Below are 26,643 nucleotides of genomic sequence, written 5' to 3'. Positions count from 1 at the left end.
CTCTATTATATCCCATTTAATGCCTGCTAATTTCTTCAATAGCACTGCTAGTCTCGCCTCTCTAGATAATGTTCTAGCGTTAAACATTGACAGGTTCAGATTCCAATGGTGGCCTGTCCGCATCCAGAGATTCTTAGCACCCTCTGCTGCGTCACAGGTCTGACCACCGCCTTAGTCAGTTGCTTCGCAGCTACTGGGGACTGAGGGCCGGGGTTTGATTGTTCGATTCATATAGGAGGTTGTGGCCAAGTACTGCACCAAGGTGGCCAATCCTGCTCTGGTGAGGGAGCGCATTACCGGTTCTTGTCACCGGGGTCAGACCACCAGGCCTGTTTATACAACTGTATCAATATGTGGATTTTTTTTTATCCCGTGGAAAATTGCGTGGCACCGGGATTTTAACCACAGTTCTTTTGCACGTGAGGCGGATGCTCTACCTCTACGCTATTGCTACATCGGGGCGCAAGTAGTAAGTAATTATACAGGAAGCATTTTATTTACTGTAATTGGAGGATTGGAGTAGATTAGTTCGACCACTCAAAGAGTAGGAATGGTCCAACTGTCAGAATTCCGACGAGTTAAAAGGACTGGAATCACATATACCACAACTCTGAAGGAAGGGAATGGAAATAGAATGGAGCGCCCCTACTCTGCAATTCTGCACCATGCCTATTGATTGACGTTTGAGGTTTAATGGTGCAAGGGCCAGGTATGGCCAAGGAGCGCCATGCTAGTGGTAATGAATATGTAGTGGTCTGATCGGTTCTGTGAATCTAATGTTACGTGGCTGTAAAGAGGCCTAAAAGAGTTGCTGTAAATTGCATAAAATGTACACGTAATAAAATTATGGCAGTGATTAATGACGTGTACTATGATCACTAAAATGCATTAAGAAAGAATGATGCATTATATAAAATATGCGAGATGTTAAATTGCTTAGAGCACTACTGCCTCGCCAGAGCCCGTGAAACACAAGGACCTAGAGGCATGTGCTATTCAATATAATTATCACAGCGGCATCCTCTGAAGAGAGGAGGCGCTACGAACTAATGGGGCTAATAACATGTAGCACAAATTCTTTAAGGAAGCCTAGGACAGCGTTGGTATGAAAGAGCGGTTCTGCACCGAGTAACATAACAGGATGAAGGGGCATGTGCTGCCGGTATGCTAAGGGAAAATGTTTCTTTTTTTCAGCTTCGGCTTCCCTACACTCCAGAAGGACGTGGAGGATGGTCAGCCTCTCCCCGCATCTACCACAGGTTGGAGGCTCATTTCCGGTGAGTAAAAAATTGTGTGCCAAATGTGTGTCCTATTCTTAGACGACAGAATAGGACATCTATCCGGCGTGATTTTGTTACAGGAGGCCATAAACCTAATTGTGGCTTTATTACATGCAGCTTATTATTTGTTTCCAAGTCCCAGAAGCGTTTCCAGTAGTTTCGCAGTTTCCTCCTTAAGAAAGGCTTCAGGTCTGTGACAGGGGCCGAAGCAGTAGGATTAACTGCATGCAATGAAATTGATGTGGCCATCTGTTCCACTAGAACGTTACCCTCGATACCCCTATGTCCCTATGTCCATATAATTATATATAATTATATGGTTAGATATATATGCTTTACATAGAATGGAATAGAGTTCATTAATTACTGGATTTTTGCGGTTATGGAATGACATCAAGGGTTTCACAACACTAAGGGAGTCAGTATAAATAACTGATTTCAGGATTTTTGATTTCTTTATATGCTTTACAGCCGACAACAGTGCGTGGGCCTCAGCCGTAAAGATGCTAGTTTCCGGATACAGTACATCGGTTTCCGAGAAGGATGGACCGACGGCTGCACAGGACACACCATCGTGACTTCGATGCGTCTGTGTAGAACTCCGTGCAGGAGTGTTTGTACTGGGGTTCCCGGAGAGAGAGTAAAACATCTTTATTAATAATATTGGAATGGCGAGAGCAGTGTGGGAGGAACCCTCAGTCCACAGTCCCTAAGATGATTCCGGCGATGTTTCGAGCCCGTTGTATCACAGCTCGGAGGACCTCGGGAGGTCCGTCGCAGAGGGCATCGTCCCACAGCTCTTTATTGCGTAGGGGGTAAAGGAGAGTTGGCAAGGGAGGAAAGAGGTTTGCAGTGCACTCAATCGTGCCGTGGAACATTGTGGGCGAGCTGCCACAGCCAGGGCAACGATCTGCATAACAGTGTGGGTAGAATTTCTTGAGAGAGACAAGATTTGGAAAAGTTGCGGTTTGTAACTGGCGTAATGCCACTACTTCCTTCCGGGAGAAGGACGGCGGTGGTGCGGCGTGGGTGCGACAAATGCGTGTATAATGACGGAGTATGTCTTTGTAACGGAGAAAGGGATCCCCCCACTCTGAACTAGTCGCCTCACCACGCCGAGTCGCCCGGAGGGAAATTTCTCGGGCAACCGCATGTGCGCGTTCGTTAGCCGGCAGCGAGGTATGACCAGGGGTTCAGAGTAAGTGGATGCGGGGAGGTGTGATTGGTGTGTTTTGCGGGATCTGTTTGAGAATTTGGTGCGCCGCTCTCTGGATGCCATGTCCTGATAAGAACGCCCGGCATGCCTGTTGCGAGTCCGTCAATATATACACTTCCTCAGGAACACGGATGGCGTATCGAATTGCAAGAGCAACACCGAGAATTTCTCCGTAAGCGGCATTTGTTCCGCGCATTGCAGCAGAGTCTCTCAGGGATTTGGGGCCATCCAAAACTACCGAGGTATAGCCCTCTTGAGTGCGTGATGTGCCCGTGTATAAAGTATGTGTTTCCGGGATGTTTGCAAGCATGCGGCCAATGTATCGTACACGGGCTTTGCGCCGCCCTTTGTCATGCTCGGGGTGCATGTGATGTGGCAATGGATGAATACTTAGTGCTTGGCGTATCGCTGACGACAAGATCGTTGGACGGGTTTCATACTCAAGGGGTGGGACAGAGTATCCTAGCCGTGTGAGAAGATGGCGGCCAGTAGGAGTGAGTAGGAGGCGCTGGCGATGGCTGACCCAATGTGCCTCTAGCAGCTCGCCTAGTGTGTTATGTGTCCCTAAGTTAAGGAGACGGCGTGTGGAAGTATAATCGGGAGGCCATGGGCCAGCTTCGTCGCTTTGCGAATCATTGCGTCTATGCGAAGTTGTTGCGCTTGGCTCAACCGCTGAAATGGGAGATGGTATGTAAGGCGGCTGATCACGCATGCCTCTACCAAGCGCAGCAGGTCCTCTTCTCAAAGGCCCGAGCGCCTGTTAGAGACCCTCCGGATCATGGCCAGAATTTGCTCAATCTGTCTGGATAGAAGGGAAACAGTTTAGTTTGACCTGCCATCCGCTTGGACGTGTAGGACGAGGATACGAGCACGATTAACCTGTGGTATCGGTGTGCCATCCACGTGCACAGTGATAGGGAGAGTAGAGCACCGGCTCCGGGGGCGAATGATTATGAGCTCCGACTTTTCCGGAGCACATCTTAAGCCGCATTTTCTCGCGTACTCGAAAACTGTATCGACTGCTTGCTGCAGTCGGTGCTGGATGGCTCCGTCGGAACCCCGTGTCGACCAGATACTAATGTCGTCCGCATAAATAGCGTGGGCGACATAAGGGATCTGGCCGAGTAGCCGGGGCAGCCCTGCGAGCGCGATATTGAATACAGTAGGAGAAAGAACTGAGCCCTGGGGTGTCGTCCCACGTCCTACAAGGCGAGTCGTACCGGATCGATGAGGTCCCATTCCTACGGTGGCTGTGCGATCTCGAAGAAATGCGCGGATATATTTGTACATACGAATTCCACAGTGTGAATGTGCAACATTGCGAAGGATGAGGCCATGTTCAACATTATTGAATGTCCCTTTTAGGTCTAAGGCGATGAGGGCTTTTGTTTGGGCGGACGACGGAGGTCCTATGACTTCCTCCCGCAATTGTAAAAGCACATCTTTGGCAGACAGATGAGCCCGAAATCCGAATTGAGAGTTAGAAAAGAATGATTTTTCTTCGAGGAAGGGCTACAGACGCCGCAAGAGTACATGCTCCGTGAGCTTACCAATGCAGGATGTTAGGGAGATGGGTCGTAAGTTTTCAACCTTAACAGGCGTGACTGGTTTGGGGATCAGTGTGATGTCGGCATGTCGCCATGCTTGGGGAAGCATGCCCTTGCGCCAGCAATCATTGAAGACATGGGTGAGGTGGTTAATATCCGCGTCACTAAGGTTACGAAGGGTGGCGAATCGGACGTGGTCGGCTCCCGGTACCGTGTTGCGGCGTAGGTCTTGTAGGACCACCCGCACCTCGTCAGATGTGATGTCCGCATCGAGCAATTCGTTCGCCTCGCCTACATAAGGATAGTCAGGGAACTGCGGCGGCGGGCCTGTGGGTATGAAATACTATTTAGCGCTCTGAGGAGTGTCGAGACATTGTCCCTGTACTCATGCATTAGGATGTGCAGCTGTTGAAATGTTTTTCCCTTTGTTGTGGTGGGATCTGTGAGTGAGCGAAGAATCGACCACGTTTTTGCTGTGCTCAATGTGCCTGAGAGGCGATCGCAAAATCCTCGCCAGTTATTCCTCGTAAGGATCTCTGCATACTCCTGAGATTCCCGTGTAATTTGATCTATACGTTTACTAAGTTTGCGGTTGAGGCGTTGTCGTTTCCATCGTCGTAGCAACCCTCTGCGGGCGCTCCAAAGCTGAAGTAAATGCGAGTCTATGTCTGGCGTCTCGGTTGTGGTGCGCAGTGTGCTCGTGGTGGCCTCTAGATCTTGTGTGAGATAGTCAAGCCAGCGTTCGTACCCTTGGCGCTCAGGTGGGTCCTGGCGACGTTCCCTGAATTTTGCCCAGTCCGTTATACGCACATTTCGCTCGGGCCTGCGCGCACCCCGTAATGACAAGGTGGTCGCCACAATGTAGTGGTCACTGCCAAGGTGCTCCTCTAAAGGCCCGTGCGCAACGACTGGGCCAGTATTGCGCACGAAGGTAAGGTCAGGGCAGGTGTCACGAGATACGCTGTTGCCCATCCGAGTGGGGTGCTCTGGGTCGGTAAGCAGTGTGTATCTCAGGTTACAGATGGCATTCCATAAGCGGGTCCCTTTAGCCTGCAATTTAACGTAACCCCATGCAGTATGCGGAGCGTTAAAGTCGCCGGCCACCACACAAAACCCGTCCGAACCTACCAAATTCTGTTAGTAGGTGCTGAAAACAGTGCGTTCGTGAACGGGGGGAACTATATTCATTGAGTATAAACAGACTTTCGCTGCGTTTACCTTGCGTAATTATTTCCACTATTTGGTGAGGAATGTCAATGTTAGTCGTATGCACGCGACATGAAACATGTTTCAAAACTAAGGCTCCCACATGAGGAGAGACACCCGATAGCGTGCTGTAGCCGGATAAAGAAAGGGTGCAATCGACTTCCTCTAAGCAGATGACATCGGCAGGGTTCGTGGATGTGGCGATGTACTGCTGTAGGGAACCTCGTTTTCGGCGGAATCCTGTACAATTCCACTGCCACACCACTAGTTGCTCCGCGTTACGCGGCGCCATCATCATCGCGAGAGGAAGCAGGCGGTCGTGCATAGGGATGCGGGAGCCGGGTGCCCACATTTGAAGGTTGCGGCCGAGAGCCTTGGTCGGAAAGCGCTCTTTCGTTGTTACCTCTAAGCTCAGGAACTTGCATGCGTGCGAAAGTGCACTCTATACATGATTTCACTTGCTCCGTAATCCCTATTTCAAGGGCCTCCATTTGGCGCTCTATCCTGTCCAGAGCCGCCTGCATACTAGTGCTCACGTCTGCCACCAGCGCGTCCATTTGTTTTTGCAGGCGCTCACAGTGCGCCTCCATGTCACGACGTAGGCGGGCTATTTCTGTTATAGGATCGGGATCTGATAACGAATTGGTAATAGGGGAAGGGGTAGGGAGAAATTTACGGGGCGGAGCGAGCTGTGACCCTCCGCTCGACCTACCTCCCGAGGCGCCTCCATTGCTGTTTTCTTCTCCGGGGTCCGCTGCACCCCTGAAGGGACCAGGGTCACCTTGGCTGGGGCGTTGGTCTGCAGGGCCTTCTTGTAGGGTTGTTGGGAAGATGGGGAAGGAGGGCGCCTCTCTGGGAGGCGCACCGATGCCTCGCGGGATCGGGACCGAGACTTGGAGCGGGTCCGGAACTTGCGACGGGATCTCGACCGGGTCTCCGACCGGTCTTGTCTGGTCTCCTTCATTGGGTCGCGCGACGTTCGGGTCTCCGCCGTATCTGTGGTAGTGGTCGGGTCGCTGGAGGGTTGAAGTTCACGCTGCTCTTTCTCGAGAGCTTTCCGCACCCAAGCTTTGTTCAGTGTCTGCCTAGCACGCCGCGGGCAGTTTGGATCCGCTGTAGGGTGGGTCCCGTCACAGGATCTGCAGTGTGGGGTGCACGGATGTGACGGGGTGGGGTTGTCAGTCCTGTACGTCGCGCAAATGACCACGTGCGGCGTAGGACAGTAATCAGCGCAATGGCCGAGCTTGTGACATATCTTGCAGACCAGTTGGCAAGGTCTAGGGGGTAGCAGCGGAGTTCTGCACCATAGAAATGCACGTAGCGAGGCACTTTAAGTCCTTCAAATGTTACCAACGCAACATTGGTTTGACCCATCATTCGTGCTTGAAATATTTGAGTTCCAGGAGCCAAAAGCTCATCCACTTGACCAGGAACAATTCCCTTGCATGAGTTGTCTGGGGCCGCAAAATATGTTGTGATGGGATAGACCCGCTGACCAAGGTTTAGCTCCCTCACCTTGTACAATGCGTCGGCTACGTGTGACTGCGGTGTGCTGATGATTGCCAAGCTCTGCTGAGGTCGCAGTCGGAATATGATGTCCTGACGATCCTCGGTGGTCAAGCCGGCTGCACTCCATAGAGCACTGGCGAGTTCTGGGTGCGTCCGCATATCGAGGCAAAGTCCACCGTGAGGCCGCAGAATTATCTTTTCATTGTGCAAAGGAAGTTGAGGCAGGTTCTGATTCCGACTGCTCTTGCGTACGGTAGGCTGGGAGGCGTCCGGAATGCCCAAAATGTTCTCGGAGTGTTGCGTCTTAGCGTGCGTTTGACGGATGCGTCGCTTATGTATGACTGTCTTCCAACAGCCACCTGTGTCGTCGTCAGTTTTGTCGTCGTAAATGTTTGGGGTAGCATCTTCCTCCATCCTTTCCCCGGTCGGAGTGTCTACCTCTCGTTGTTCTCGGTGGATGCGGAGCGCGCCGACGACACGTCCGTTCACTTCGGCCGACTGAGTGAAACATTCCCCGGAAATGCATTTGGATTTCAATCTCTGGAGTGTGCTTTGTAACTTTCATGAAAGTTAAATCGCATTCTATCATCTGCCACTCCCAAGAAGGGAGCAGCTTAGCTGGAGGCATTAGGCGATGTTTATGGATTGGGACATCCATTTCAGTGCTAAGCTCCCTCACACGCAGCGAGAAAGGTTGTCTTATGGAGGGACGTTACGAAAGAGTGTAGCATATGTCATGTCGTTAACGGTATTAAAACATGGATGTTGAGGATTAGAGTGGACTTTCAGAAAATATGTTTGGATGATGTATGTTCTCTGCAGATGAAGTGACCACTCATTTGATTCTACATATAAACTTTCAATGGGACTTGTTCTGAAAGCGCCAGTGGCCAGTCGGATTCCTAGGTGGTGGACTGGGTCTAGCACGTTTAGCGCTCTCGGGGCGGCAGAGTGATAAGTCACGGCACCATAGTCCAATCGTGATCGAATGAGGCTCTTGTAGAGATTCATTAAACACTTCCTGTCACTGCGCCATGTAATCTGGGATAGAAGTTTCATTATGTTCATTGTTTTTGACATGTTTCTTTAAGATGTTTAATGTGGGGGACGAAAGTGAGTCTATAGTCAAGTATGACACCCAGAAATTTGTGTTCTTTGTTTACAGTTATCTGCTGTCCACACAGTTCTAAGCAAGGATCTGGGATCAGGCCTCTCTTTCTTGTAAAAAGAACACAAGAACTTTTGTTAGGATTGATCTTAAATCCATTTTTGTCTGGCCACTTTGACACTTTGTTCAGGCCATGCTGTACTTGTCTCTCGCGCACTGCGAGATTACAGGATTTGAAAGCTATTTGAATGTCGTCCACGTAGACAGAATAAAATATGGCCGGTGGCAATGAAGCACGAAGCGTGTTCATCTTCACGATAAAGAGCGTGCAGCTGAGCACGCCTCCTTGGGGTACACCCGTTTCTTGCGTAAAAGGACGTGAAAGTACATTGCCGACTTTTACCCGGAAGGTACGATTGGACAGATAGCTTTCTATTAGGTTTAGCATACTACCATGGATGTCCATTTCTGACAAGTCTCTTAAGATCCCGTAACGCCCCGTTGTGTCATATGCCTTTTCCATATCGAGAAATATTGATAAGCAAAACTGTTTATGTATACATGCGTCCCGGATATTTCCTTCAACACGTACGAGATGATCGGTTGTGGAGCGCCCTTCTCGGAAGCCGCACTGATAGCGATCAAGCATTTTCCTCATTTCAAGGAAATGGATGAGTCGCCGATTAATCATTTTTTTTTTCAAATACCTTACAAAGGCAACTTGTGAGGGCGATTGGGCGGTAACTTGCCACTGAGGAAGGATCTTTGCCTTGTTTCAAAACAGGAACCACAATGGCTTCTTTCCATGCAGTTGGAAGGTATCCTGCAGCCCAAATGGCGTTGAAAATTGTGAGTAGTGTAACTTAGTTGTCGTTGTGTAGGTTTTTCATCATTTCATACATGATTCTGTCAGATCCCGGAGCAGAGCTCTTTCATGAGCTCAAGGAAGCTCTCAACTCGGCAATACTAAAAGGACAGTTGTACGGTTCATTCTGTGGACATTTTCTTATGAGTGGCTTACATTCTTCTATTTGTTTATATTTCAGAAAGAATTGCAAATAATGGTTTGAACTTGACACGCTCTCAAAGTGCTCCCCAAGTGAGTCTGCCTGATCGTGCAGTGTGTCGCCCTGTGTGTTTACCAGAGAGAGTGAATATGTTTGCCGCCCTCTAATCCTATCAACCCTGTTCAGGCTTTGGCCTCATCTGTAAACGAGTTAATACTCGATGAAAACTTCTGCCAACTTTCTTTCCTGGCCTGTCGGCGGGTTCTCCAGCCTTGGGACATTACTTTTTTAAAGTTGACAAGATTCTCTGCAGTGGGAGAAGCGCGTAGCAGCCCCCACGCTTTGTTCTGTTTTTTACGAGCGATCCTACATTCGTCGTTCCACCACGGGACACGCCGTCTGCATGTCGAGCCACTTACTTCAGATATGCATTTAGATGCAGCATCTATAATGAAGGCTGTAAAATACTGCACAGCAGCATCAATTCCTAAATAAGACATGTCATTCCATGAGATACTAGTGAGAGTTCGGAATTTCTCCCACTCGGCTGTATCGATCTTCCACCTAGGAGCCTGTGGTAGATATTCGTTTTCTTTACATGTTCTCAGCAATACGGGAAAATGGTCGCTCCCGTAAGGATTGTTCATAACTTCCCATTCGAGTTCAGGCAGTATAGACGGGGAAACTATGCTGAGATCAATTGAGGAAGAGGTTCTGTTAGCAGGACAGTAATATGTGGGTTCCTTCTTCAGAAGGCACGCACCAGAAGAAAAAAAGAACGGTTCAACAAGGCGACCTCGCGCATCTGTACGAGGGTCGCCCCACAGGCAGCTGTGCGTATTGAAATCACCCAGAACAACATAAGGTTCTGGCAATTGATCTATAAAGGATTGAAATTCATGTTTCCTTCATTCGTAATGTGGGGGTATGTAAAGAGAGCTAATGGTGATGAGTTTGTTTCGGGGAACAGCTCGAACCCCCACTGCTTCAAGGGGCGTTTGTAGCTGAAAAGTTGGCATGCAATGCTCTTTTGGATAACAATGGCGACACCTCCCGATGATGCGACAGCATCATCGCGATCTTTGCGAAAAGTTATATACTGTCGAAGAAAGTTCGTGTGCTTTGATTTTAAGTGTGTTTCCTGTAAACACAGCACTTTTGGATTGTGTTTGTGGATGAGTTCTTGCACATCATCAAGGTTTCTAAGGAGACCTCTGACGTTCCATTGAATTATCTGTGTATCCATGTTGATAGTAAATAGCTGCTGTGTGTACAGAAACAGAAGTATTAATTACAGAGATTTCAGAGATTAGATTACAGAGCTTTTTCGAGGCCCTGTAATCGGGGTTTTGCCCTTTCTGAAGCGCTCGAGGGAGCCTCGCCGCTTCTTAGGCTCTTAGCGCGCCGTGGGGATAGGTGTAGTGTCCATTGCCTCTTGTGAGGCGCCGGACACGTCCTCGTGCGAGCGAGAAGTTACCAGAGAGAGTCCCGCCTTGGAGGGCAAGAACCCTGCGCCCACCAGCCCGGAGGTCGATGGGGCTCCCTCAGGGATTTGGCTGTGCCGGCCGTTGCCAGCGCTGGAAGGGACCTGGGAGGTTGAGGTAGCCTCGGCTGCGCCCATCTTCGGGGTCGATGGTTCCTTCTCGGTTGACGGAGCAGGGCTAGCTGCAAACGCCGCGGGGGCAGATGGCGTAACTGCCGACTCACTGCTTGTGGGTCGGACAGCCGCCGAAGGCCGTTGTGACGCTGCCCCTCACGCGCCACATCGGCAAAGGTTTTCTTCGGCAGGTAGGATACCCGCCTGCGTGCCTCCTTGAAACTTATATTTTCCTTTACTTTTACTGTTACAATTTCCTTTTCTTTCTTCCAGGATGGGCACGACCGCGAGTACGGCGCGTGCTCCCCATCACAGTTTACACAGTGGGGAGCGTTCGCACAAGCTTCAGTGGTGTGTTCGTGGGCACTGCATTTCGCAGATGTTTGGCGGCCCCGGCAGCTCTGCGAACTGTGGACGAAGCGCTGGCATTTGAAACATCGGCGTGGATTGGGCACGTAAGGCCTAACATGGAGCTTTATGTACCCGGCCTCGATTGACTCGGGCAGGACACTTGCATTGAAGGTGAGTATTAGGTGTTTGGTCGCTATCTCTTTACCATCCCGCCTCATCTTTATTCTTTTCACATTGACAACATTCTGCTCACTAAAGCCCTCCAAGAGCTCTGCGTCTGTCAGCTGAAGCAAATCATCGTCTGAGACAACGCCGCGGGTAGTGTTCATAGTGCGGTGCGGAGTCACTGTCCTTGAACGTCCCCTAATGAAACGAGACTGGGTAACTTTTCTAATTGTTTCAGATCCTGGAGCTCCAAAAGGCGATCTCCGCTTGCCATTCTTGTTGCCTTGTAACCTGGACCAAGAGCCTCAGGTAAAGACTTTGATACTAGAAATGGGGAGATTGTGCGTACTTGTGTATCCGACTTTTCCGAGTGAATGACGTGAAATCGTGGGAAGTTGGGTCTTTCACGACCAATTAACTGATATACATCTTCGGTGCGCCCTCTTTTCTGAGGGTGATCAAGGAGGGGTGGGAAGGACTTTGCCATAGGAGAACTTAATTTTCGGCTGTAACGCCAGCCACCCCCCGTGGAGCCCTACAAGGGGACGCTACAGGGACTGTAAAAGAACAGGTCCTGTAAACGCCAGATGTACGTTATCACTATAAACAAATATGAGATAGCCTAGGTTGGCTATTCACACAAGGTTAACCCTTGCTGCCTGGAAAAATTGGAAGTAAGCGGAAGCTATAACACAGGAGAGATGAAAAGTGGGAGAAAGACGAAGGCTGGAGGGAGAGAGAGACAGGAAAAGGCAACTACCGATTTCCCCCGGGTGGGTCATTCCGGGGGTGCCGTCTACGTGAAGCCGAGGCCAAAGGGGTGTGTCGCCGCCGAGGGGCCGTACAGGTCCAAACACCCGGCATTGGCTGAACCCCCAGGATCCCCTTTTCCCCGGACACGGCTACACCGCGCACGGTTAGACGCGAGAGGGTCCAACCCTCGGGGACTCGGGTACGTGGTGTCGCAAGACACCAAACGCCTGCTAACGCAGACGCCCCTGCGGGGCACCATGCCGATACATGCTGTACTTGGGCAATGCCAGCGCACCTCTAAAACCACAAAGACGACCGCAATACCAGGGCGAAACGCATCGAAGGCCCGTCAGCTGCCGCATGATCACATGCTGCCAACGAGCAATCCTGCACAACCTATGTATATATATATTGTCACGTGGTGGTGACGTCAAAGAACACAGTAGCAAAACTGTGAAAGGCAAAAACTAGCTTTTATTGGGCGAACCTGTGCCCACAAAACAGGCTACACTTAAAGCACAACGAGAGCGGCGAACACAGTCGGCGATCGTCGTAAATCTGATCAGCGGGTCAAGCGCGTCGGCTTTTATAGAGCAGTCGTCGAATGTTCCAGACTAATCGTTTGGACCCGCGTGCCTTACACAAAGTTCTACACCATTCGCGTTACCCGATGAAATCAGATAACACAAGGTTCGGCGACAACAGACAGCCGGGTAGAAGCATCGATAACTTTCCAGAAACGTCGGATACATGCAGGCGCGTCCCTCGCTGTGCGATTACAGTTGTTAAGCGGCGAAACGTGGTCGCCCGATAAAGATAAGTACACGTGTCAATACCCCCCTCCTAAAAAGCATCGACCCGATGCTGCAAACCAACGAAGGTAATAAACAAAAGCACTCGTAGCAAAGAAAAGAACAAAAATGACGAAGTTCGTCAGCGTCCGTAAAAGGGTTTAAGGCGCACCACGTGTACCACTTCAGATCGTGCGCGGCGCCGCTGTGAATGCGAAATGCCGTCTGGCACGACCTCATAGTCCAGAGCGCCAATACGTCGGATGACCTTGTAGGGTCCGAAATAGCGTCGGAGTAGTTTCTCACTGAGTCGTCGTCGGCGTATCGGGGTCCAGACCCAAACACGGTCGCCAGGCTGGTACTCGACGAAGCGTCGTCGGAGGTTGTAGTGTCGGCTGTCGGTCCTCTGCTGGCTCTTGATTCGCAGGCGGGCGAGCTGTCGGGCTTCTTCGGCACGCTGGAGATAGCTAGCGACGTCGACATTCTCTTCGTCAGTTACGTGCGGCCGCATGGCGTCAAGCGTCGTCGTCGGGTTCCTGCCGTAAGCCAGCTTAAACGGCGTGATCTGCGTTGTTTCTTGCACCGCCGTGTTGTACGCAAAGGTTACGTACGGCAGGACCGCGTCCCACGTCTTGTGTTCGACGTCGACGTACATTGCTAGCATGTCGGCGAGGGTCTTGTTCAGGCGCTCCGTGAGACCATTCGTCTGCGGATGGTAGGCAGTTGTCCTGCTGTGGCTAGTCTGGCTTTACTGCAGAATGGATTGGGTGAGCTCTGCTGTAAAAGCCGTTCCTCTGTCGGTGATGAGGACTTCTGGGGCACCATGTCGCAGCAGGATGTTCTCGACGAAAAATTTCGCCACTTCGGCTGCGCTGCCTTTTGGTAGAGCTTTAGTTTCAGCAAAACGGGTGAGATAGTCCGTCGCCACGACGATCCACTTATTCCCGGATGTTGATATCGGAAACGGCCCCAACAAATCCATCCCAATCTGCTGGAATGGTCGGCGAGGAGGTTCGATCGGTTGTAGTAATCCTGCTGGCCTTGTCGGTGGTGTCTTGCGTCGTTGACAGTCTCGGCATGTCTTGACGTAACGGGCGACGGCGGCGGTCAGACGCGGCCAATAATACCTTTCCTGTATTCTCGACAGCGTCCGGGAGAATCCGAGGTGCCCAGCGGTTGGATCGTCGTGTAGGGCGTGCAGTATTTCTCGACGCAGCGCTGACGGTACAACAAGAAGGTAGCTGGCGCGGACTGGTGAAAAGTTCTTCACGAGCACGTTGTTTTGTAGCGTGAACGAAGACAACCCGCGCTTAAATGCTCTAGGGACAACGTCGGTGTTCCCTTCCAAATACTCGACGAGACCTTTTAGCTCCGGGTCGGCTCGTTGCTGTTTAGTGAAGTCTTCCGCGCTTATTATCCCAAGGAAGGCGTCGTCGTCCTCGTCGTCTTGCGGCGGGGGATCAATGGGGGCGCGCGATAAGCAGTCGGCGTCGGAGTGTTTTCTTTCGGACTTGTATATTACCGTGACGTCATATTCTTGTAGTCTGAGGCTCCACCGCGCCAGCCGTCCTGAAGGGTCCTTTAAGCTAGCTAGCCAACACAATGCGTGATGGTCACTGACGACTTTGAATGGCCTGCCATAGAGGTAAGGACGGAATTTAGCTGTAGCCCAAATGATGGCGAGGCATTCCTTTTCAGTCGTAGAATAGTTGCTTTCCGCTTTTGACAGCGACTGGCTAGCGTACGATATCACCCTTTCAAGTCCTTCTTTCCTCTGGACTAGGACGGCACCGAGGCCTAGGCTACTGGCGTCAGTGTGGATTTCGGTATCGGCGTCCTCGTCGAAGTGTGCAAGTACCGGCGGCGACTGCATGCGTCGTTTGAGTTCTTGAAATGCCTTGGCCTGCGGTGTTTCCCACTTGAACGCGACATCACATTTGGTTAGATGTGTTAGCGGCTCCGCGATGCGTGAAAAGTCCTTGACAAAGCGCCTATAGTAGGCACACATGCCAAGGAATCTCCGCACTGCCTTCTTGTCGGTTGACTGCGGGAACTTTGCGATGGCAGCTGTCTTGTGTGGGTCGGGGCGTACTCCTGATTTGCTGATCACGTGGCCTAGGAACAAAAGCTCATCGTAAGCGAAACGGCACTTTTCCGGCTTCAGAGTGAGCCCTGATGACTTGATGGCTTCTAACACTGTCGCAAGCCACCTAAGGTGATCGTCGAAATTTCCAGCGAAGACAACGACGTCATCCAGGTAAACAAGGCACGTCTGCCACTTCAGTCCGGCTAACACCGTGTCCATGACGCGCTGAAACGTTCGTTGCAGGCGCCGAGCAAAGTCCGAATGGCATGACCTTGAACTCGTAGAGGCCGTCTGGCGTGATGAAGGCAGTCTTTTCGCGATCTCTCTCGTCGACTTCTATTTGCCAGTAGCCAGACTTGAGGTCCATCGACGAGAAGTATGTAGCGTTGCAGAGCCGATCCAATGCGTCGTCTATCCGTGGAAGGGGGTATACGTCTTTCTTCGTGATCTTGTTCAGTCGACGATAACCGACGCAGAAGCGTAGGGTTCCGTCCTTTTTCTTTACCAGGACTACAGGAGAGGCCCACGGGCTTTTCGACGGCTGGATGATGTCGTCGCGCAGCATTTCGTCGACTTGTTGCCTAATAGCTTCATGTTCTCGCGTCGAAACTCGGTAAGGGCTCTGGCGGAGTGGTCGAGCGCTTTCTTCGGTTATTATGCGATGCTTTGCAACTGGTGTTTGTCGAATCCTCGATGACGTCGAATAGCAGTCTTTGTATCGTCGGAGAAGTCTTCTGATCTGTTGCTGCTTACTCATAGGAAGACTTGGATTGACGTCGAAGACTGGTTCGGGGACAATGCTCATCGGGATAGATGCGGCTGAATCCGAGAGGACAAAGGCATTGCTGGATTCCACAATTTCCTCGATGTATGCGATTGTCGTGCCCTTGTTGACGTGCTTGAACTCTTGGCTGAAGTTGGTTAGCATAACTTCCACTTGCCCTCCGTGGAGTCGAGTGATCCCTCTTGCGACGCAAATTTCACGGTCGAGCAGTAGATGTTGGTCGCCCTCTATGATGCCTTCTACATCAGCGGGTGTTTCAGTGCCGACGGAAATAATAATGCTGGAGCGCGGCGGGATGCTCACTTGATCTTCGAGCACACTCAAGGCGTGGTGACTACGACAGCTCTCCGGCGGTATCGCTTGATCTTGTGACAGCGTTATCGATTTCGACTTCAGGTCAATGACTGCGCCATGTTGATTCAGGAAGTCCATGCCGAGAATGACGTCTCGTGAACACTGTTGGAGGACAACGAAGGTGGCAGGGTAAGTCCGGTCATGAACGGTAATTCTTGCCGTGCAGATTCCAGTCGGCGTAATCAGGTGTCCTCCAGCGGTCCGAATTTGAGGGCCTTCCCATGCAGTCTTAACTTTCCTCAACTGGGCGGCGATGGGTCCACTCATGACGGAGTAATCGGCTCCTGTGTCTACTAAGGCGGTGACTGCGTGGCCGTCGAGAAGAACGTCGAGGTCGGTGGTTCTCTGTCTTGCGTTACAGTTAGGTCTTGGCGTCGGATCACGGCTGCGTCGTGTTGAACTGAAGTTGGAACGTCGCGTCGTCAAGTCGTCTTTCATCGGTGTAGTCTTGGCTTCCTGATTTCGTCGGGACGGCGGCGTGTCGTTATGTCGTCGAGGTAGTTTCGTCGGTGTCTTCGTCGGCGGCGGAGGATCTTCGTCAGTTCGACGAACAGCAACCGCACCTCCATCGGATGCTGCTTTTTGTTTTCCGGATATGGGCTTGGGTCATGGCTTTGTGCGGGCGTCCGGTACATGAACGCAAAGCACCTCCACCAGATGTCACGTGGTCGTGACGTCAAAGAACGCAGTAGCAAAACTGTGAAATGCAAAAACTAGCTTTTATTGGGCGAACCTGTGCCCACAAAACAGGCTACACTTAAAGCACAACGAGAGCGGCGAACACAGTCGGCGATCGTCGTAAATCTGATCAGCGGGTCAAGCGCGTCGGCTTTTATAGAGCAGTCGTCGAATGTTCCAGACTAATCGTTTGGACCCGCGTGCCTTCCACAAAGTTCTACACCCTTCGCGTTACGCGATGAAATCAGATAACACAAGGTTCGGCGACAACAGACAGCCGGGTAGAAGCATCGATAACTTTCCAGAAACGTCGGATACATGCAGGCGCGTCGCTCGCTGTGCAATTACAGTTGTTAAGCGGCGAAACGTGTCGCCCGATAAAGATAAGTGCACGTGTCAGTATATAGAGGCTTTCCATTCCTTCCTTGACAAGTGGTCATTAAGGTGCGCACAACTCAGGTGACGGTCAGTCACTGTGAGGTGGTCGGGGAAAGCATCTGCAGCGTGTTTCTCAAATTTCTCAGATGTGCACTGAAGATCGAGCAGCGTGTTTTCAATAATATTACAGTATTTGGTGCATCCTGTTATAGCCGAGAATGTGTTGCAGCTTACTAAGACCTATACGTTTAAATGACGTGCAGTGGTACATCCACTGGTCCCTGGCAAGTTTCTTAGCATGACATCTTGCCTGCGCAGTCTTGTGCAGAACAGTGATCAGGGTTTGTTGCGTGCAGCCGCAATTTAATTATGCAGCTTGGCTTGCTCACCACAAAGTTGCAGGAGGTGCTTGCCAGGGCTGGATCTTTCCCCAGTAAGCTCTAGTTTGCATGTCGCTCTTAGCAGTGTGTAAAGGATGCGTGTTGGTAGCGATTCTTCGACACCTTCACATTCTGCACATTCAAGTGCATCACGGAAATGGTCCCAGCCTGAAATCCTGATTTTGTGAATGTGGCACATTTTCACCCCTACATCAAGTATTATATGTCATAATGGTCACTGCCTCTTGGGGCAGAGTCGCACTGACACTCTGGATGAAGGCCCCAGTTGCCCATGCTAGGTAAGTGTACTGCCCTTCTGCTTTGAATGGAGGGTATCGCAGTTGGGATAGTTGGTGTCATTTGTTAATTTGAGGTCTGTGGTGTCTCCTTCGTCAAGGTGGCATCCTCTTGGCCGTCTGTCTTTGCATCCCCAATGTGGGTGATGTGCATTGAGCTCACCTCGACTGAGTATTACGTGCTTGTGAAAGCGAATTTGAAGCTGTCAAAGCCATGTGAAGTCGCCTTGGCTGCGGTGCCTGGTTTTGGGACAGAGGTAGACCAATGCCAAAACGGCTTCCTTCCACTGCCTTAGCCTACAGCACACCACCGCAACTTTCTGATGAGACATATGTTTATTCAAGCCGTTCCTTCCTTGCCCTAATTCAATAGTAGCCAATTTTAGCAGCAGCAAATCAAGGTGACTTCAGCAGACTGCTGGTTTTTTAGCCACTTCTAGTAGATTATTGTGTGGTTAATATTCTAGTTGGGCATGACATGCTTCGCCCTTAAAAAATGAACCCTTTAAAGAATTATTGGAGTAATATTAGGACAAGCAACTCTGACTGAGTCATCACTGCTTTTGTCGCAAAATGTAGCAATGAGCTAGGCAGATGCTATCACGAAACCGTAGGTTGTACGAGTACAGGAGAAACAAAATTGGAGTTGTGAAATTCAAAGCCATATTTTTACAGCCTCTCTTTATACTGCTGACATTAGAGAGCTTTAGATTAGTGGATGCAAGCAGCATGCGTAAACAAGCACCATGTTTGGGTATTTCTGGCACCCATGTGGTTTGCATAACCAAGCAGCACACGAGTCGCTTGTGTCCTCTTATGCAGTACTATTATTTTCATTGTAAAACAACCAATATCAAAGTAAGTATTTTTAAGCACTTAAGGTGTGTTGGTTGAATGTTTAAAGCACTTCACCACACCCTTGGCCACTAGACTTGTACTTTCCAGTATTACTTGCTAATCAACACTTGAGCTGCTTACGTTGTTTTTCTGTGCTGTGAGATTAGTTTGAGTCCTAATATATTTGTTAAAGTGAAGGTGTGGGCTGTTGTATTGGCTATGTCATTCTAAAGCTGAAGATCTGACGCTGTCAAAGCATTTGGCAACATTAATAAGCTTCACTTCGCTATATATATGTATTGTGGTAGGACCATTCGGCATGTGAAAATAAAAATACCGGCAAATAGAGAGTTCGAGAGCACCTGAGATTATAGTAAAACTGGCGGGGCAGTATCTTCAGGGTAACATGGGTTGCGGTGAAGTTATTGCAGACGTATATACACATTCATTCGTCCTAGAGAGAGAGAGAAGTTTATTGATACGAAATGCCGAGAAGTCGGCCTGAGGTATATTCCTCTAGCCAGCTACTCGGCATTGGGAGAACGGGAAGAGGGAAAGAAAGAGGGAAGAAAGAGGTGCATGATGGGTGACGATGACGATAGAAGGAAGATGCAGAACATATGGGAAGCAATTTGGCATGCTCAAAGTCTGCAATCCAGGCCCGTAATTTTTAAAAAGTTCAGTAATGCCTGGATGGCCTTGAAGCTCGATAACGTCCTCCGACAACGTCCTCCGACAACGGTGCGCTGTCGAGCGCACCAGCGACGCCGTGGCGTGTTCGTTCTCGGCGTGATCGTTCTCCGGCTCGCGCGGACCGCGCGTTGTTCAACGTTGCTTATGTGATTGTGCTTGCGTTGCTTGTGTGTTGGTTGAAGGTTCTGTGTTACTTGGCGGAAAGCTGCGAGTAGCGGTAGTGCGGGAGTGCGGCTTTCGCCTCGGTGAGCACTGGCAGTGCAGAATCTACGTTGTGTGACCTGTGCTTCCTTGACAATTGAAATGTCGAAGTGGCCTAGAGCCTCGGCATCGAAGTTCTGAAGACCGCGATGCCGTGGCGCGCGTTGAATCTCCGGCGCACGCCGACTGCTGGTCGTGTCTTCGCAGTGGGTTCAGTATTTGTTAACTAAAAGTCGTGCAGTAATAGTGGTGTAGCATGTCGGCTTTAAGTCTCGGTGAACTCTGGTGTGAGATCCGTATTTGTGAAGAATTCAGTGGTGCTGACGATTGAAATATTCAAGTGGCGTAGCGCCTCGACAATGCAATTTGCGAACCGGCGCTGTGCAGCAGCGTCGCCGTGTTCGCCCCTTTTCGGCAGCGTCATCACAACGCACATGCACCTTTACTTGACGGGACTCGTAGGCGGAGGTATTGCACGTGTTTTTCGCCACGACTTACGTAAGTAGTATGATGCTTAAAGTGGTGTTTGCTCACAACTGTTCACGCGTCCTTGAAATAGGGCAGCGCATGTTTTCAATCGTGTTCAGCGCTAGTGCGCTATCCGTGACTTCATGTGATTTACTTTTATCCTGGGCTTCACGACAATTATCGCGTAGTTCTGTGAACATAACGGAGCTTTAGTGACATCACATGATCTGCCAGAATTGCACGAAATGCAGAGTAGATGTTTAATATTATTGGTACTAAGGGCGCGATAAGCACAGTGAGGTGGAGCTTAATGCTGTGCCCTGTGATGTTCAGCTGCATCTCTGCCCGTTTTTCGCGCTCATAGATTTAGCGACGGGACGCAGGGTTCGGTGCAAAGTTAGGATGAATGAATGTGTATATACGTCTGCAATAACTTCACCGCAACACATCTGTTACCCTGAAGATACTACCCCGCCCGTTTTACTATAATCTCAGGTGCTCTCGAACTCTCTATTTGCCGGTATTTTTATTTTCACATGCTGAATGGTCCTACCGCAATACGTATATATAACGAGTTGAAGCTTATTAATGTTGCCAAATGCTTTGACAGTGTCAGATCTAACAGTTTTAGAATGACATGGCCAAAACCACAGCCTACACCTTCACTTTAACAATTCTATTAGGACTCAAACTAATCTTACAGCACATAAAAACAACGTAAGCAACTCAAGAGTTGATTAGCAAGTAATACTGGAACGTACAAGTCTAGTGGCCAAGGGTGAGGTGAAGTGCTTTAAACATTCAACCAACACACATTAAGAGCTTAAACATTTCTAGCATATTGATGTAGGTTGATCATACTTACTTTGATATTGGTTGCTTTACAATGAAAATAATAGTACTGCATAAGAGGACGCAAGCGACTCGTGTGCTGCTTGGTTATGCAAACCACATGGGTGCCAGAAATACCCAAACATGGTGCTTGCTTACGCATGCTGCTTGCATCCACTAATCTAAAGCTCTCTAATGTCAGCAGTATAAAGAGAGGCTGTAAAAATATGGCTTTGAATTTCACAACTCCAATTTTGTTTCTTCTGTACTCGTACAACCTACGGTTTCGTGATAGCATCTGCCTAGCTCATTGCTACATTTTGCGACAAAAGCAGTGATGACTCAGTCAGAGTTGCCTGTCCTAATATTACTCCAATAATTTTTTAAACGGCTAATTTTTTAAGGGCGAAGCATGTCATGCCCAACTAGAATATTAACCACGCAATAATCTACTAGAAGTGGCTAAAAAATCAGCAGTCTTCTGAAGTCAGCTTTATTTGCAACTGCTAAAATTGGCTACTATTGAATTAGGGCAAGGACGGAACGGCTTGAATAAACATATGTCTCATCAGAAAGTTGCGGTGGTGTGCTGCAGGCTAAGTTAGTGGAAGGAAGCCGTTTTGGCATTGGTCTACCTCTGTCCCAAAACCAGACACCGCAGCCAAAGCGACTTCACATGGCTTTGACAGCTTCAAATTCGCTTTCACAAGCACGTAATACTCAGTCGAGGTGAGCTCAATGCACATCACCCACATTGGGGATGCAAAGACAGACGGCCAAGAGGATGCCACCTTGACGAAGGAGACACCACAGACCTCGAATTAGCAAATGAAACCAACTATCCCAACTGCGATACCCTCCATTCAAAGCAGAAGGGCAGTACACTTACCTAGCATGGGCAACTGGGGCCTTCGTCCAGAGTGTCAGTGCGACTCTGCCCCAAGAGCCAGCGACCATTATGAGATATAATACTTGATGTAGGGGTGAAAATGTGCCACATTCACAAAATCAGGGTTTCAGGCTGGGACCACTTCCGTGATGCACTTGAATCTGCAGAATGTGAAGGTGTCGAAGAATCGCTAGCATCACGCATCCTTTACACACTACAAAGAGCGACATGCAAACAAGAGCTAACTGGGGCAACATCCAGCCCTGGCAAGAACCTCCTGCAACGTTGTGGTGCGCATGCCAAGCTGCATAATTAAATTGCGGCTGCACGCAACAAACCCTGATCAATGCTCTGCACAAGACTAAGCAGGCAAGATGTCACGCTAAGAAACTTGCCAGGGACCAGTGGATGGACCACTGCGCGTCATTGAAACGTATAGGTCTCAGTAAGTTGTAACACATTCTCGGCTATAACAGGATGCACCAAATACTGTAATACTATTGAAAACACGCTGCTCGATCTTCAGTGCACATCTGAGAAATTTGATAAACAAGCTGCAGATGCTTTCCCCGACCACCTCACAGTGACTGACCATCACCTGAGTTGTACGCACCTTAATGACCACTTGTCAAGGAAGGAATGGAAAGCCTCTATATACGATGGCAGAACCTTTTGTTGCTCTCGAGCATGTCAACACTTAAAGTGCACATGGCAAAGATGGAGCCATTTTTCAGCTGTTGAGGGATATTGCCGAAACGAGGAAGCAAGCACGATTGCTTGTAATCAATGAAATCTGGAATATTGGAATTCCCCACAAAGTGGAAACACTTGGTCATGATGCCACTAGCGAAAGCAGGCAAGAAACCTGACACCATAGAGAACCTTTGATCGGTCTCACTCACACTGACAGTGTGCAAATTGACTGAAGGAATGTGCCTCGCGAGGCTGAACCAGCATCTGGGAAAGACAAGACGATTTCCACCTGTGCCAGATTGGTTTCTGACCTAAGGTTGACATGTGCCACAATAGCCTCTTTCTGCATCAAACCATCGCCAATGCCAGCCGCTTCGGAGGAAAGATATATGGGTTCTTAGTCACAGTCCAACCAAGAAGGATGTTGAGCCGTCTGCAACGAGGAGGTACTGGTGGCCTTTCGTGAAGCCTGCCCAGTCATTAGTGTTGCCAGTGTTGCCAAAGCCTCGTATGCAACCAAATGTTTGAATATAAAGTTACAGTAAACAGCCAAAGACTTTTACCAACTGCACAGGTGGAAATGCAGGTAAAACCCGGACCAGCACACTTGGTCGCAGGAGTGATTCGCTGATGAGGTAAGAAGGTGACTTAACAGTTGGTGATAAGGTATACCGAATGCAGGTATTCACAGTATGTATACATACTGTTTGGCCGAAACAAAGCATTTTCTCCAAAACATTTTCTCCAAAGCAATATCAAAAGCTCAAGTTTTTTTTTCAGGATGCCACTCATGTGCTTTAAGTAAGTGTGGACAGGGTTATATAACGCTGCATAGGCAAAATGATACAACTAGATACAGCTTTTAAGCGTCATATTTGTTTCTGGGCTAAATTCATGCTCCTTGAGCTCATTAGAGATCATTAACTGAAGCAATAACGTAGAGGACCACTACCAGAACAAAGGCATGTAGCGTGCACTTCTCAATTCTTCTTATGCCAGTCTTCTTTTTTACACCAATAGCTGCTATTGGCCAACTTCCCTGGTTCTGATGTCTGCTGGTGTTGTCACTCTACTTCCTAAATTTATTGCTAGAATATTGCAAATAATGTTCTCGTGCTGCGAGAATTCAAACATACAATCAAAAGATTGGCAGTCCACAATTCTACATTTCAGTCACTCTGCTGAAGGTACAGTTATGGTGAATACTGATCCTGAAGAGCGCGATCTAGCCAACAGGTGCCATGATTGGCTAACACCTGCTCAATGTCTGCGTGCTGTATACAGAGGTGGCGTCCACACCTTCAAGTTCTTACACATAACCTTCCCACTAGTGAAGGCAGTCCTATGTTAAATTTTCCTCTTACATGTAATGACAGTGATTGGGTGCATCTGCTTCATTAATCTTCTAGTGCTTGGCTTCTCAGATTTATTGGCTGGAGCTGTTGGTGTCTCGTTTTCGTCAAGCACAGCGCGAGACCTAGCAGTGGGCAGCTCAAATATGGATTTCAGAAAGCCAAAACGAATTCAGCAGTAAGAGGCTAAAGGGTTCTTTTGGTGGAGACCAGTGGCCAAGTCCGGATATGAAAGAGGAAAGTCGACTCTTTCCACTTCAACACTGGGAGGCACAACTTCTACAAATAAATATGGCTCGTACTTCTTTTACTTCTTTAAAGGAAGGCAAGTGCTCACTTCAAAAAACACTGCATGAAGCAAGCTTCCTGTGCATATTTCACCAGCTACTGCATCATTGTTTCGCAATATGGGTGAAGCTGCAATTTTCGTTATGCCACAACTTGCCCAATCTTGTCTTTTGCAGTAGGATGTTAGCAGTGCTATTAAGGCACTTAAAAATGCATGAATAGTAGTAGAGAAAAAAAAGTAAGAAAACAGTGGGTTTTTGTGCATCGGCTATGCATACACCTGGTGCTGTCATGGACATTTTTTCCGCTATCTGCTAAACAGTTCTAAACAAGAAAAGCTCATACACAATTATTGTGCAGAGTCGGAGAACTAAACCAGAGGTATCCTTGGTAAGCAAGGTTTATTTATTTGGGGAGATTTTCTGTGGCCCTGCTATTGGGCTTTCTTTCCCTCCTTTTCAGCTGTGCAGATTCATCAAGAAGTGAGAAGACAGTTTGACAATTTTAATCATTCAAAGACTTAGCGAAACCTTTCTTGGGTTGTTTTCTTTTTGCTTTCAGACTCTGCACATTGCCTTTTAAGGCATGTTTTCAGTTTCTTTTTTTATGGAGAAGGCATGTTAGCATCTTTTACACAATGTCAATTATTTGGTGCCATAGTGTGTTCTTAGATGGAGTCTTGCCCTTTCATTCAGTGCAATATAATGTCGTTTTTTGTGCAATAGGCCGTTTTACATTTGAGTACGAGTGTAGTATTTCGCTAAGTTTTGCCTCTGTCTCCCAAGCTTGCAAGTTTGCTACCCACTGCTGGTGACATGTGACACACATGTGACTTTTGTTCAATAAAAGGAAGTCTGTCACTTATCCTCTGCACTGGCTGTCTTTTTGAATTGCAATTTGTTGCCTATATTTCCTCTTTTGTTGCATTTCACATTAGGAATGGCTATCATAACTGAGATATAACCATATTGCACACAATGTGGATGATATGTAATTGCAATACATGGCCACCATAAATATAATAGAAGTTAATAATTCTAGAATAGTGCCTTTGCATGGTGGTGCAGCCATGAATTGTGGCTATAAGGTACCAGCGCTGCAGGTAGCACTGCTTGTGCACAATATAGTTAAACTCTACTACTTTCAAACATCATTGTTTTTATCTGCATTTGTATAGCTCCAGTTTCTGTGAACAACACACATCTGGTGGAAGAGTGGCTTGCACCTGCAGTTGGGTCCAATGAATAGCCAAATTTCTGCCCGTTTTCATGTTATTAGCATATTAGTAAAGGCAGTCGTTCTTATAGTAGCCTGTTTGCCCAGTGTAGAAGCCGCTGCAGGGTGTCAGGATCTCATACACATCTTCAGCTTTGCAGGGGACACAGCATCTAGCACATAGTTTGTCACAAGCCATGTATTCGGGGCAAGTTGAGTTTACTCACTAGCAAAGGCAGAACCAAGCTTGTTAGATATTAAGTAAACCACCTGTATACTCAGTGGCCTTCTTCACTTCATGTGACATATGTGGTTATAGCGACCCTTGTTTTAAGCACTTCTTGTCCAGCAGCGGTCGTTTGCTTTTGAAACTCAGGATAGCTTACAGCAAGCCGGACAGGAATAACACTGAAAACCCAGCACATGTTAGTTGTCACACTTATCATGCGAAGCTTCATACAGTATTATGAGGGCGGAAATTAATGAGAATGTTCCTCAAGGCCTTCTAGCACGTCATAAGTTAGGCGCAACGTAATGTAGAGTACTTTTCTGATCGCATACTATAGGTTCAGCAGGTGTGGCCATGGTTGAAGTGCAGTGCAAGGTTAAGAAACAGATATCTATGAGCATGACCCTGGTAAAGGAGACGCTGGGAAAACTAGCGGGAAGTCTGTTGACCCAGTTGCTGGGTTCGTCAGGCAAATTGTGATAAAGAGAAGGAAGTCACCAGCACATCAGAAGGTTTTTACATACAGGCACTGTGCTAAGGGTCTCAGGCAGGTCTGTCATGACCCGCCAACAAGTCATAGTGCGCAAGCTATACACAACCAACTACATATGCCTTCTGTTCGGACAAAGAACTGCTCATTGTAACTAACAAGGACGGAGTGGACAAAAAAACAGCAGCTCCATTAATCTGGTTTCACTGGTATCAGCAATGTTTTGTTCATGCGCATTTTGTTTTTGTGCATCATCATACTCCCCAGTGCCTTGGGTGACATGAGCAAGGACCAGCTTGCGGCAAGGGGTAATAGACATCTTTACAAGTTAAAAATGCATGCATGGAGAGCACAGTGTGTCCAAAAAGTAGGCACTTCACAGGGGCACTGGAGAAGGAACAGATTATTGACAGTGGGCAAAGACAAGCTTCTCTGCTACTAAACACCCAACACTGTTGCCATATAACACCTCTGAAACAATCCTTCTCAAAGAGGAAATCATCTTTGAGCATCCGTAAAGAGTGCGGATAGGCGAAGCCCCTTCAGCAATGCTGCCAGCTTCAAAAGGCCCACTTGGCACATCCTGAATGCTTCCTTCTTAGACTTTGCTGGGTGCAAAGAGAGAGAGAGAGCGATGGGAAGACGGAAAGGCAGGGAGGTTAACCACACTGAGTCCAGTTTGCTACCCTACACGTGGGGAGGGGAACGGGGAGTGAAAGAGGGAGAGAGAGAACTTAGGTGTAGGATGTCTATAGTCGGGCACTCAAGTCTGTTGCCGTCAGGTAGCGAAAAAGCGCTCGAAGTGCTTTCTGGGCTAATGAACTGTGAGGCCAGGCTCCCGAGATCTTCGCTTCCGTAAACGGCCTGTCATCCAGTCTATTTAAGGCACACTGGAGAGTCTCGCGTTGATTATCGAAGCGAGAACAGTGGCACATAAGGTGACTGATGGTTTCTTCACACTTGCACTTAGC

The 26,643-nt window shown here is 48.8% G+C and overlaps 1 long non-coding RNA gene across 1 annotated transcript in view; it reads left to right on the top strand.

Moving 5' to 3' along the window:
• LOC140219379 (uncharacterized) overlaps positions 1–26,643 on the top strand; it is a 224,195-nt gene that overhangs the window by 145,352 nt on the left and 52,200 nt on the right. The gene's annotated exons all lie outside the window — the stretch shown is intronic.

Source organism: Dermacentor andersoni, chromosome 7 (assembly GCF_023375885.2).
Source record: "Dermacentor andersoni chromosome 7, qqDerAnde1_hic_scaffold, whole genome shotgun sequence".
Taxonomy (NCBI): Eukaryota; Metazoa; Arthropoda; class Arachnida; order Ixodida; family Ixodidae; genus Dermacentor; species Dermacentor andersoni.
Note: the sequence above shows the minus strand (reverse complement) of the source record. Positions and strands in the feature narration are given on the sequence as shown.